Genomic DNA, 12,171 nt, shown 5'->3' with positions numbered 1-12,171 from the left:
ATATTCTTCAAATAATTGTCGGCCACTCGTACTGATGCCAATATATTTCTGTTAATACGATGAAACCGGGGGAATAAATGTAATGAAAAAGGGAAGGGAATATAACCAACAGATGCTTCTGTTTCTGATGGAGATTCATGGGACGGTGTTGTGATGTTCTGGTGAGGTTTTTCAAATGATCGTTTTCTGTTTATGTTATCAGCAATATATTTATCGTATGATTTATTCGATGAAACGTGAAAATAAAGGAGAAATGGGAGATTGAAGTCAGGGCAGGAATTCACAGCATATGATATGATAATTCTTGAAATTGTTTTGAATATATTTTCTTATTCATAATGACAAAATTGGTGAGAATTACCAAGAAAATGACCAGTGACGGTATAAAACCAAGAAGACTTCCATTAAAGATTGATAACGTAATGGTAAGGTAATATTACTGATAGTGATGTAGCACTTAATGTAATTCTATGATAACATTCTTGATAACGTAATGTAGATTAGGTGGTAAGGCACAGACAACAAACAAGCGTTCAGGTAATTATAACTTATTGTGCACTGATCCAGGCTTGGTGTGTGTGTACGAGACGGCTGTGAAGACCTACAAAACTATTAAATTGTATATGTTCAAATGGAAGCGTTAACCATTGTTGTGAGATGTGATGGAGTATGCGTAGGTTAGTGTTTTGTGATGGTAAAAGAGTCGTCTGATATTTGCTGCTTCAGTCTGTAGTGTGTAAATCAGACAGGTATCCCATTATGTTATCACTCATATAGTTTACTAGAGAATTCAATGACAAGATGTGTTTATTTGGATCACTTGATATAAATAACTTTTAGTCAAGCAACTTTCTCTCTCTCTCTCTCTCTCTCTCTCTCTCTCTCTCTCTCTCTCTCTCTCTCTCTCTCTCTCTCTCTCTCTCTCTCTCTCTCTCTCTCTCTCTCTCTCTCTCTCTCTCTCTCTCTCTCTCTCTCTCTCTCTCTCTCTCTCTCTCTCAGTAACCATAAAGATTTTTTTGGGGGGGAAGTAATCACGATACGAGAGAAAATGGGAATAAGTGCAGTAGAAAAGTCCGTAATAAACGAACCATGTCGACCGTGAGATGTTTTTCAGAAGACTGGAGGAAAGTTAGTTGTTTTTGCTAGCTCTGTATTCTCTACATCTTACATTACTTTTAACAAGCAGTTGGAAGGATAGCGGTCTTCAATATATTTTATATCTACGTACGACTTTCAACAGGCATTAGTAAATGTTATAAAGGTCTTCAAAACATCTTGTATGCTGCGCCTTTCTTTTTGTTTTTTTCTTTTGAATTAATCGGTCAATCTACTACGTTTAACAGGCACTAATGGAAACGATGGAGGTGTTCCAGGATGGGTTCGTGTTTCTAGTGACAATTAACCCTTTCACTGATGTTTGACAAATCTTTAATTTCTATCCAATGTGAGATATCCTCTTGTTCTACAGCCACCTTCAGATATTGTACTGCCTTGTAATTGCAAAATATGTTCTTTTTAATCGCTTTCTTTCTTGTAGATGATTATAAAGACTCCGCACATTGGTTTTAATGTTGTGTATTAGATGCATATCACAGTAAAAGGGTAACAAGGAGTCGACACCATCAAAAGGGAAAAACTGACAAAGGGGAAAAATCTGACAAATTATTTCACTGTCCTTTGAATATTGACTTTGTCAAGGGAATGAGGTTGAAAATACGAATAATTAGTGTGTGCGCGTTCCTTGGCAGCTAGGACCAGTTTGAGGCACCGGCCTTTAGGAGCGGGGACGGCGTGGGGGGGAACGGAATGAATATAGTGGAAAAAGAGAGGGTGACATAAGAAGCCATTTGGAGGTCCTTTTTAAGATGTAATTTTCCAGTAGTTTACGTGGTGCTGAGTTTAGGAAGGAACGCATAACATATTCCTAATTGAGTTTTGTAAGCTGTGGACCGTGGACTGAAAATGTCTAATATGAAGAGCGTAGTTAACAGGAAGTACGGCGCCATACACTTCCTGAGTTAAGGGCTTGATAAGGAGCCCTGCATTAACTATTCCTGCAGCTAATGTGCCGCTAAACTATATTTCTGAGCTACTTGGTATTTTGCTCGTGTTGGGAATAATGTGTTCAGTTTAACGTCCAAGAGATAATTCAGTGTGGTCATTGAGGCAGTGAGGAGATTGTTATTTCATATTTCAGCTGTGCAGTATCCTAGCTATTTTGAGTGTCAGGGCTTAAATATTTGTTGAGTTTTTTTGCGGTATTGTGGAGGGTGGAGATAAAGTGAGGGATGAATAGCAGGTTTGGTTGAGAAGAATGGTGCTTTAATTTAAGTCTGAATTTGTTTTGGGAACTCGTATGAATTTGGGGCTTAAGAGTAAAGGACTGGGAATTAAACACTTCTGTCTCTTGATGATGAATATATTACTACTGCTACTGCTACTACTACTACTACTACCACTACCACTACTACTACTACTACTACTACTACTACTACTACTACTACTACTAATAATAATAATAATAATAATAATAACTAACTAACTAAATTTACACAAATCATTTGGACTTGTGCACTCACCTACTCTCCCCCACCCCATGTACCCACTTAACCACTCAGCCCTCTCATCAACCACTCACCCTCTCATATCCTGTAATGGAGTACAAATTGTGAATATTTAGCAGGCTGATGGTGTTACCTCTACTGACTAATGCAGCGGGTATCACACACTACCCATTAATGTCATCTCATATGCATCATCTCATCACAATCACCACTTTATTCCACGCACCATTTCATCATATTTAACTTTATCACGTACTAATCACCGTGTCTCGTACTTCATCATCACACTTTACTGTATCTTCATATACCACTTTAGTACTTTATCACACACTGTCACGCACTATTTCGTGAGACACTCATCGCTTCACTAAATGCTCATCATTTATCATAAACTTGTCACATTACATACACCATCACTTACCACGACTTCCATCTCACCACTGCACCACTCGCTCCCAATGTTATCACTTGTCAACGAAAGAAATGTGTAGACTAGATTCTCTGAGCATGTTATTTTACTTAATTGCCCTTCTCCTATCTGGTCTTGCATCCTCTTCATGTATTAGGAACAACAGGCAAGAAAGAAAAAAAAAAAAAGGCCCATTCTCTGTACAGTTTCCCCAAGAAAAAGAAAAAGTAAAAAGAAAATCATAGAAAAGTCAGTCAAAAGAAAGGCAAATCGGGGTGCTACTGTCCATGCATTTCTAAAACAGACGGTCTTCAGAGTAACGACCTCCGAGCTTTGTATCGTAATTGCACCTGATTTAGCCGTCAGCATGCAGAGTTAATCAGTAGTCAGTTTGCGTAAATATGCAGGTATTTGTAACTTTTTTATTGGCTACAAATAATCCCGGGAACACAGTGCTTGGAGTATATTTTTCCCTTTATTTGGTGAGCAGACAACTTTTCCAATGTAGCAAATATAAATCATGGAACAGTTTAAAAGTACTCGCTTGTAATTTTGGGTTGCGTGATCCTTTTTGGCTCGCGCACTGCACATCCGAGCCAGCGTAACCTTCCAGTCCAATGTTTATTTATAGAATTGTGAATGTGAAAAAAAAAAAGGTATCAGTTGTGTTTCATTCGATATTGATCAGGATATTTATTTATGCGTATTACAAAGTCAAACATGTAACGTCGATTCCGGAAGAGTTAGGAAGGTTTGCATAGATACATGTGGACCGTATGTTAACTTTGTCGTGATGTTATGGAATATGATGCATTGCCTTTCCTCTCACTCATTTTTATCAAACAATACCCCAACTGTATCTGTATTGAAATTGTTACACACACACACACACACACACACACACACACACACACACACACACACACACACACACACACACACACACACACACACACACACACACACACACACACACACACACACACACACACACATAAGCCACGTCTCTCTGGCAAAGTATAACTAACCTATTATTTTTATTTCATTACTTTCTGTAAATCGTATCCATATTTTTTATTCTTACTCGCAAATCATTTTACAGTATCAGCAATTCAAGACAGTAACAAATATGCTCCACAAACCCTTTCGTTCCTCTCCATCTGAATGTTACTTGTACAAAACTGTAATGCAAGTACAGTACTAATATTTCTGCATATAAAACCCCACGAGCATAATAAAGTCCATTGGCGAAAAGAGGAACTGGGTATTAACCTTTAGAACAGGACATATAGTTGACAGAAGGCCGGTTGATGTGCGCAGTACTGAGAGGAAAGGGAAACTACAGTAAGCGATCTAAATTAAAATTCTTTGCCACAACTTCCACTCGGATCGCCAGAAATTATACTTACCATTGAGTAATCCTAATATTTGCAGTGATAATAACTCTTGAATTCAATCATTTTATTTGTTTTCCATGTTTTTTCTTTGCTAATACGAGTGAAAAAAAATATAAATTGCTATTAACAGCTCCAAGCAGACGTATGTGTGTATGTGTGTGTGTGTGTGTGTGAGTGTGTGTATAAAGGCGGCAAGTGCTTGTGGCTACTTAGCGTTTTGTTTGTACCGCGTGTTAGTGGAGATATTTTTGTTTGGAAGAGATTGAGATAATGGTTTTGCTTTTACCTCAGTTTACACACACACACACACACACACACACACACACACACACACACACACACACACACACACACACACACACACACACACACACACACACACACACACACACACACACACACACGCACTATTGCCAAAGCCCAGATGGATGATAAGTCATATTTCTCTCTCTCTTTCTTTCTCTCTCTCTCTCTCTCCCTCTCTCTCTCTCTCTCTCTCTCTCTCTCTCTCTCTCCCTCTCTCTCTCTCTCTCTCTCTCTCTCTCTCTCTCTCTCTCTCTCTCTCTCTCTCTCTGGTATTGGCGAAACAAAATCCTTGTTAAACTTGCATTAGACTCATGAACGCATCCTAATAACTTCCACAATAGCCTGTTAAGTGTAGTGATAAGACGAGGAAACCTTTGAGATCCCGGTGCTGAGAATGATCAATATATACGTAATGAAATCAATACTCATGTGGGCTGCACTGAATGTATTTCTAATTGCTTTTATAACTTATGTATACAACCTATTCCATTTCGGGCAAGGTTCTTATTGTTATTGCGACTTTACAATGTGTGGAGGAAGAGTTGCTGTCATATTTGTGTTCTAACTTGCTGCTTTAATGAGGTTTTGTATTCAGGATAGAATTTCAATATTACGTGCAGGTTGTATGTAGGGATGTGATGGAATATGTTCATGGAGGCTATTGGGTTTCACGTTTGTCTGGTAATAGTAGTAGTAGTAATATTAATAGTAGAATTAGTAGCAGTAGAAGTTGTAGTAGTACTAGAAATAGAAACGGCAGTAGTAGTTGTGGTGGTGATGGTGCTTGTGTTTTTTTTTTGTATGTGTTTGTTAGAAATGTATAGTTAATTCATAAATGTTGCGCTGACGTGCCATACCTCGCTCGTGTAAGACCTTTTTTTTTCTTTTCCCCAATAGCAAACTGTTCGAATCCTACGCATCAGTTTCCCTTCAGTCTGCCTTTCTGTCTTTCTTTGTCTGCCCTGTCTGAGTGAAGCAGGAACTAGAGCAGGATCTAGGCAGGAAATATGAAAGGTGACTCCACTACGCTTCTCCCTTCCTTCTCCTTCTCGCTCCTTCCCACGCGCCTTTCACGCAAGACGCTCCTGCTTGTCCTACCTCCCTCCTTCCGTGCTCCTCATCCTACCCGTCCCTCCTTCCCGACCGTTCGCTCAAGACGCTCCTCCCTCCATGTCTCTCTCCTCCTCTCCGCCACACGCACACGTCTCGAGACAAAGAACATCTGATCGAACCTTGGCTGGGCGGCGCCACACCCACCTCCACCTGCAGCTTGCGGAAGGTGATGCTGGTAGCTGCTCGCGTGCACCGCCCTCTCCGGGCTGCATATTAGCTGTTTCCTTGGTTCCTGACGCCGCAGCATGTTCGTGGAAATAGAGCATTGATTAGAGTTTATTTTTTGGATCTTTGCCTTCAGTTTCTCGTTTTTTTTATTTTTCAGTTGGAGTTCTTAAATCTGATTATGTAGCTTTTTACACTCCTGTCTGTTTGAATACAATGGCACTTTTAAGGTTTTTTTCCTTGTCTTATATTTGTTTACATAATCCTTCAGTTTATTTGTTTCCTGTCTTCTACGTTTTCTTTGCCCTTGTAGTTTGATATTTATCGTTTTAGTTAAATCTCGCACTGTCCCTCTCTTTTAACATGCCTGTATTACTTCATCCTTCTCTTACTCATGTTATATTTATTTCTCGTAATCTTTTCTCACTACTTCAACCTTCCCTTGTTTATTGTCAATGCTAATTTTCCTGCTGCTGTTGTGTCGAATCTCTCTCTCTCTCTCTCTCTCTCTCTCTCTCTCTCTCTCTCTCTCTCTCTCTCTCTCTCTCCTCTCTCTCTCTCTCTCTCTCTCTCTCTCTCTCTCTCTCTCTCTCTCTTAAGGATGTTAATCTAAGGTAAAGGTACTTGAACATGTTAGGTGTTTCAGGGTTTCGTCTTTGTCTTCTTTAACTACTTCTTAATTAATTTGTGGCAATCTCATATAATTTATTTTGTTAGGGCCTTCTTTAATGTAATCAGTGACGGGGTGGTAATTACTTTGGTGTCACAGGGACAGGAAGGAGGGAAGAAGAACGAGGTTTAAAGGCGAGGTGGGCGACAGTAGACGAAAACAATCTTGTTTTAGGAGATACTCGCAATGTATAGACACGATGCTCTGATGACACCTTTTGCTGATGCGTAAAAAAAACTCTTATCTTGCTTTCATATATGACTTATTGGTCAAGAGAGAGAGAGAGGATAGCAAGATTCAGGCAGACAGAAAAAGACTCGGCGACAAAATTACCTTAAAAAACCACAAAATAGAAAGCAACATCAAGCCAAATTTGCTGAATGAGAGAGAGAGGGAGAGAGAGGATAAAGATTATTCAGGCAGAAGAGATAGAAAAAGACGGAAATAGGAACGAAATCACCTCAAAAACCACATAATTAGTAGCAGCATGAAACCAATGTATTGCCCTCTCCTTTCCTTTCACGTTTCCCCGAACCACGCACGTTCTGGACCGCACATTTCTCCCCGTGAGGAAACCGCTGACCGTGACGTGACATTTCCAGGCACCTCAGACACTACACTTGAGGGCGGCAGGGAAAGGGCAAGGAGCTCTGCAAGATTCTCAACCCCATGGTCTCTCGTTTCACGGTCGCTGCCCTCACTCAGAGAACCGCGTGGAGTCTAGCTGAGACTAACTTAACATCACATCAAGACGAAATGGTATCAACTTCCTCCTTCCTTCTGAAGCCTAGTGCATCTGTGTTTCGTCTCGCTTCCTCGATGCATGGCCTGTATTCAGAAACACTGTGTTCTCTCATCACGAGTTTTTCAATGGCCACAGATGATTAGCCGGGTTCTCAAGACTGTTTCTCCTTTAAATAATATAGAAATTTCGTTAATCTGTCACTAGAACCGAAGAAAATCATGAGAAACTCTTGCAACTTCAAATATATTATACGTAGAGTCTTTTGAGAATAGTGGAGGTGCGGCGCAGAAGTGTTTCAGAATACGGAGCTATCTTTCCCTTCCCCGCAGTTTTCAAATGACAGACTTGCATTCTTTAGCTCCACTCCAGGCTGCATGCGGACTAGAATGGACTTTGAGACGGTTTTTAGGCCGTGGCTGCCTTTTTCTTGTGTCCCTCCTGCTGTTTTATTTATTTATTTTTTTGAGGAAGGGAAGGAGAGGAACTGCATTAGGGAGGAGGTTAGGAGGAAGAGGACAGTGAATTTAAAATAAAAGTCACACACCACTTGGGGATTGTGGGGAAGAGGAGGACTAGGAAAGAAGGGGAAGAGGAAGGGAGGAGGAAGTAAAGAGTGCGGATGGAGGAGGAGGTGGAAGTGGTGGTGGTGGTGGTGCTGGTGGTGGTTGTGGCCAGCATTGGTACGAAGCACAGTCGTCTTCTGGTTGTGTTGAGAGTGAGAAATCTTGCCTGTCCTTCACTGGTCGCTAGTTTTCCTGTGTGTCTTTTTTATTTCTCTGTCTTGCTCTGTCTCCACTTTCTCTCTCTCTCTCTCTCTCTCTCTCTCTCTCTCTCTCTCTCTCTCTCTCTCTCTCTCTCTCTCTCTCTCTCTCTCTCTCTCTCTCTCTCTCTCTCTCTCTCTCTCTCTCTCTCTCTCTCTCTCTCTCTCTCTCTCTCTCTCTCTCTCTCTCTCTCTCTCTCTCTCTCTCTCTCTCTCTCTCTCTCTCTCTCTCTCTCTCTCTCCTTCCTTGCATCCAATATTTTATCCGTCCTTTTCCTTTAAACCTTTATTTTTTTCTTACCTTCGATTAATTCTTCCATTTATCTTTTCTTCCTTAATTTCTCCTTTGATATTGATTTCCTCCATCAATCTAAGGCCTTTATTCTTGCTTCCTTCTCTATTTTCCTTTCTCTTTCCTTCCCTTCTTTTCATCCTTCAGTTTCCTCTCTCATTTCCTTTCTCTCTTCTTTCTTCCTTCAATCCTCCCTCCCTTTCTCTCTCTCTCCCTTCCTTTTTTTCTTCCTTATCTCCTTCATTCAGTCATTCATTCACTCATCTATTCCTTCACTTCTTTCCTTCCTTCCATCTTCCTTTCCTTCCCTCCTTCCCTCCTTTCCTTCCTCCCTTCCTTCCTTCTTTCATTTTCTTTCCTTCATTCCTTCCTTCCCCCAATTCTTCTATCCCATTATTTCCTCCTTTCTTCCTTACAAACTTCCCACCTGGCCACAACTCTTTCCTTTTAGCCTTCATATTCATCTATCTTTACTTCCTTCCATCCATCTTACTATCTATCCATCCTTCCATCCACCCATCCCATCAATCCCCCTTCCCTCTATCCTTCGTCTTTACTTCGGGTTACGCCAGTCCTTAGTCACAGCTGCGGGGGAAGAGGCGAGCAGTTTTATAGCAGCCGCCAGATCGCCAGAGGTTTCCCAACATGACCACCGCCGCTGCCACCTTTACACCGTGGAGGCTTTAAACGCCCCTCTTGGCTGCGCGAGTAAGATAGAAGCGCATCTCTCTCTCTCTCTCTCTCTCTCTCTCTCTCTCTCTCTCTCTCTCTCTCTCTCTCTCTCTCTCTCTCTCTCTCCTTTATTGCACTTGTTCTTTATTCCTTCCTCTCTGTCTCTGTCTTTCTTTGTCTTTCTTTGTGTCTCTATCTATAATTCCCTACTTTTTTCGATTTTTTCTTTACTGTTTTTAAAGGTTTGTTTTATGATCGATCTTTTTTAATTTGATTTGTATTTGATTTTTCTCTGTTCTTGTACGTCTATAAGAAGGGAGGTGCTAGAGAGAGAGAGAGAGAGAGAGAGAGAGAGAGAGAGAGAGAGAGAGAGAGAGAGAGAGAGAGAGAGAGAGAGAGAGAGAAGGAAGAAAAGATGCGTCATGCAGAGTCGTTAAAATTTTATGGTTGTGAAAGAGCAGCGAGATGCGAGGGTCTGCCTTTTTTTTTTAACAATTTTTGAAAGTCTCTCTCTCTCTCTCTCTCTCTCTCTCTCTCTCTCTCTCTCTCTCTCTCTCTCTCTCTCTCTCTCTCTCTCTCTCTCTCTCTCTCTCTCTCTCTCTCTGTGTGTGTGTGTACGTCTCGTTTTCATATTTGTTTAATATTTTTCTGAGTTTCTTCCTTAGAAATATTTTAAAGTATGTTGATTTTTCTCTTCTCTTTTGTTTATCTTCCTCCTCCTCCTCTTATGTTTTCGTTTCATTCTTCAAAACTGTCATTTTTTTTCTTTTTCTCTTCCTTCTCTTTCCCTTTCTTTAATTTATAAACGCATTTTCGGAAACTATAATTTGTATTCTTCCTTTTCGTTCTTTTCCTGTGTTTCTATATTCAGAATTCTCGTTTTCTTCCTTCTCCTCCTCCTCGTCCTCGTCACCCTCCAATTTTCTGTTTTATCATTCAGTATTATCGGCTTTCTCTTCTTTCCCTTTCTCTTGCTATATTTCTTTATTACCATTTAGTATCATCGTCCTTCTCTCTCTTTTCCTCCTCCTCCTCCGCCTCCTCCTCCTCCTCCTCCTCCTCCTCCTCCTCCGTATATCAAGAGAAAATGGCAGCTTTCCAAAACATATTTAGCTGTTAAAAAAAGACAGCATTCCATTTACCTGTAAGTTATGGCGTGTATTTAATTTCCTTTATTTCGCCATCCTCTTTTTCTGTCCGTCTCTCTCTCTCTCTCTCTCTCTCTCTCTCTCTCTCTCTCTCTCTCTCTCTCTCTCTCTCTCTCTCTCTCTCTCTCTCTCTCTCTCTCTCTCTCTCTCTCTCTCTCTCTCTCTCTCTCTCTCTCTCTCTCTCTCTCTCTCTTCTGTGTGTGTGTGTGTGTGTGTGTGTGTGTGTGTGTGTGTGTGTGTGTGTGTGTGTGTGTGTGTGTGTGTGTGTATTCAAGCGGCACTCGAGAAACTGAAGAGTCTTGCACTAAAAATATCGTTGAAATAAATGTGTTTTAGTACTGCATTGTATTGCGTTAGAGAGAGAGAGAGAGAGAGAGAGAGAGAGAGAGAGAGAGAGAGAGAGAGAGAGAGAGAGACGTTGAATAGAGCTGAAGAGAAGGTGACTTGGAGGTAGAAACGGGTTTTTGTTCATGCATTGCAATTAGGGAGTGGCAGGCAGGACTGGGCTGGACTGAACTGAACTGAACTGGGTCAAACTGGGCTAAACCTTTCTACACTGTACTGGATTTGTACTGCATTAGACTGGGCTGGAAGTTCTCACCAGGGAGGAAATGGAGGCAGAGACAGGGACTGGGAGAGGAAGACTGGAAACTAACGGGAAGGGAAGCGGGAGGGAATGAGGAGTGGAGAGTGAGGATTATGTAGTAGCTAGAAAGAGGAAAGAGGAGAGATAGTTGCAGGGACACAAGGATGGAAAGGTCCACCTGTGATTGGGCCTAGGAAAGGGGAGTGGATTGTGGGACTCGGCGGGTGGTTGTGCTGTCAAAGGTGGCTGTCAATGGTACTGCTACAGAGGCACAAAGGCAGTGGGTCCGCTTGACAGGCCGACCAAATTTAGTGCATGAAGCCATCACCGTATTTTTCCGGTTCAGGGAGTAAACAAGGGGAGCCTCCGCGTGCGTGGGGCGATCCATGGCCTTCCTGAGACACATTCCCTAACTCGGAGTCTCTGTTGCCACGTCCATGGTAGAAAAAGTAGAATAAATGTCTCGGAAATGCATAAATATATACGAGGGAAGATTTCCACTAACCTTCCGTCTCTCGTGATGTATCTTTGTTTTTTGTTTGTTTTTTTCGATTATTTTCGTTTTCTTCTTTGGATCTCCCGTCGATACGCAAGTGCATGTGAACTAAAAGGCAGAGGGAAGAAAAAAAAATTGAGATACTGGCTAAATATGCATCACTGACTTAGCTCTGTCACTACAAGTAAAGAAGAATACATTTAATAAACACAAACTAACCAGAGCACAAACCACAACGCCAGGTCTTACGTATACCAAATAGACATCAGCAAAACAGCGCAATTACCTAAATAAAAGTGTTTAAACAGCCGCATTTTCACCTTATGATCATACAAGAAAAAAATGACACTTAGGAATCATACACTATAAAAGTTGAACGATATTTACAAAGACGCGCGGGAAACAAACTGCCACGACAGAGCAGCGGTGATAGTGTGACTGGCTCTCGCGTGTGTTACTCAATCTTCGGGAGAGGAATCGCAGGAGTAACGATTGCAAGGCGCGAAATACGAGCTGGGAGAGTGTCCAGGCGAGGGCAAAGTGGCGCCGGACACACTCAGAGAGAAAGATAGTTTGAGGGAAGAACTGGAACTAAAAATAACCTGGCGAGATGGGAATGGTGCCATTGTGATGATGCCAATGCAGTGAAGGAATGATACAGTACAGAGAGAGAGAGAGAGAGAGAGAGAGAGAGAGAGAGAGAGAGAGAGAGAGAGAGAGAGAGAGAGAGAGAGAGAGAGAGAGAGAGAGAGAGAGAGAGAGATGGAAAGCATAGGTGCAGAAGACTGATGCAAGGAAACCGAAAATAACAGACAAGAAAGGAAAGTGTGTGTGTGTGTGTGTGTGTG

The 12,171-nt window shown here is 41.5% G+C and overlaps 1 protein-coding gene and 1 long non-coding RNA gene across 4 annotated transcripts in view; one reads left to right on the top strand and one right to left on the bottom strand.

Annotated features, from left to right (window-relative positions):
• The window catches only part of LOC135099421 (synaptogenesis protein syg-2-like), a 197,630-nt gene that overhangs the window by 81,375 nt on the left and 104,084 nt on the right, over positions 1 to 12,171 (bottom strand). The window lies entirely within an intron of this gene.
• LOC135099432 (uncharacterized) overlaps positions 1 to 12,171 on the top strand; it is a 113,936-nt gene that overhangs the window by 4,070 nt on the left and 97,695 nt on the right. The gene's annotated exons all lie outside the window — the stretch shown is intronic.

Source organism: Scylla paramamosain, chromosome 4 (assembly GCF_035594125.1).
Source record: "Scylla paramamosain isolate STU-SP2022 chromosome 4, ASM3559412v1, whole genome shotgun sequence".
Lineage (NCBI taxonomy): Eukaryota > Metazoa > Arthropoda > Malacostraca > Decapoda > Portunidae > Scylla > Scylla paramamosain.
This window is presented reverse-complemented; position numbering and strand designations above follow the sequence as displayed.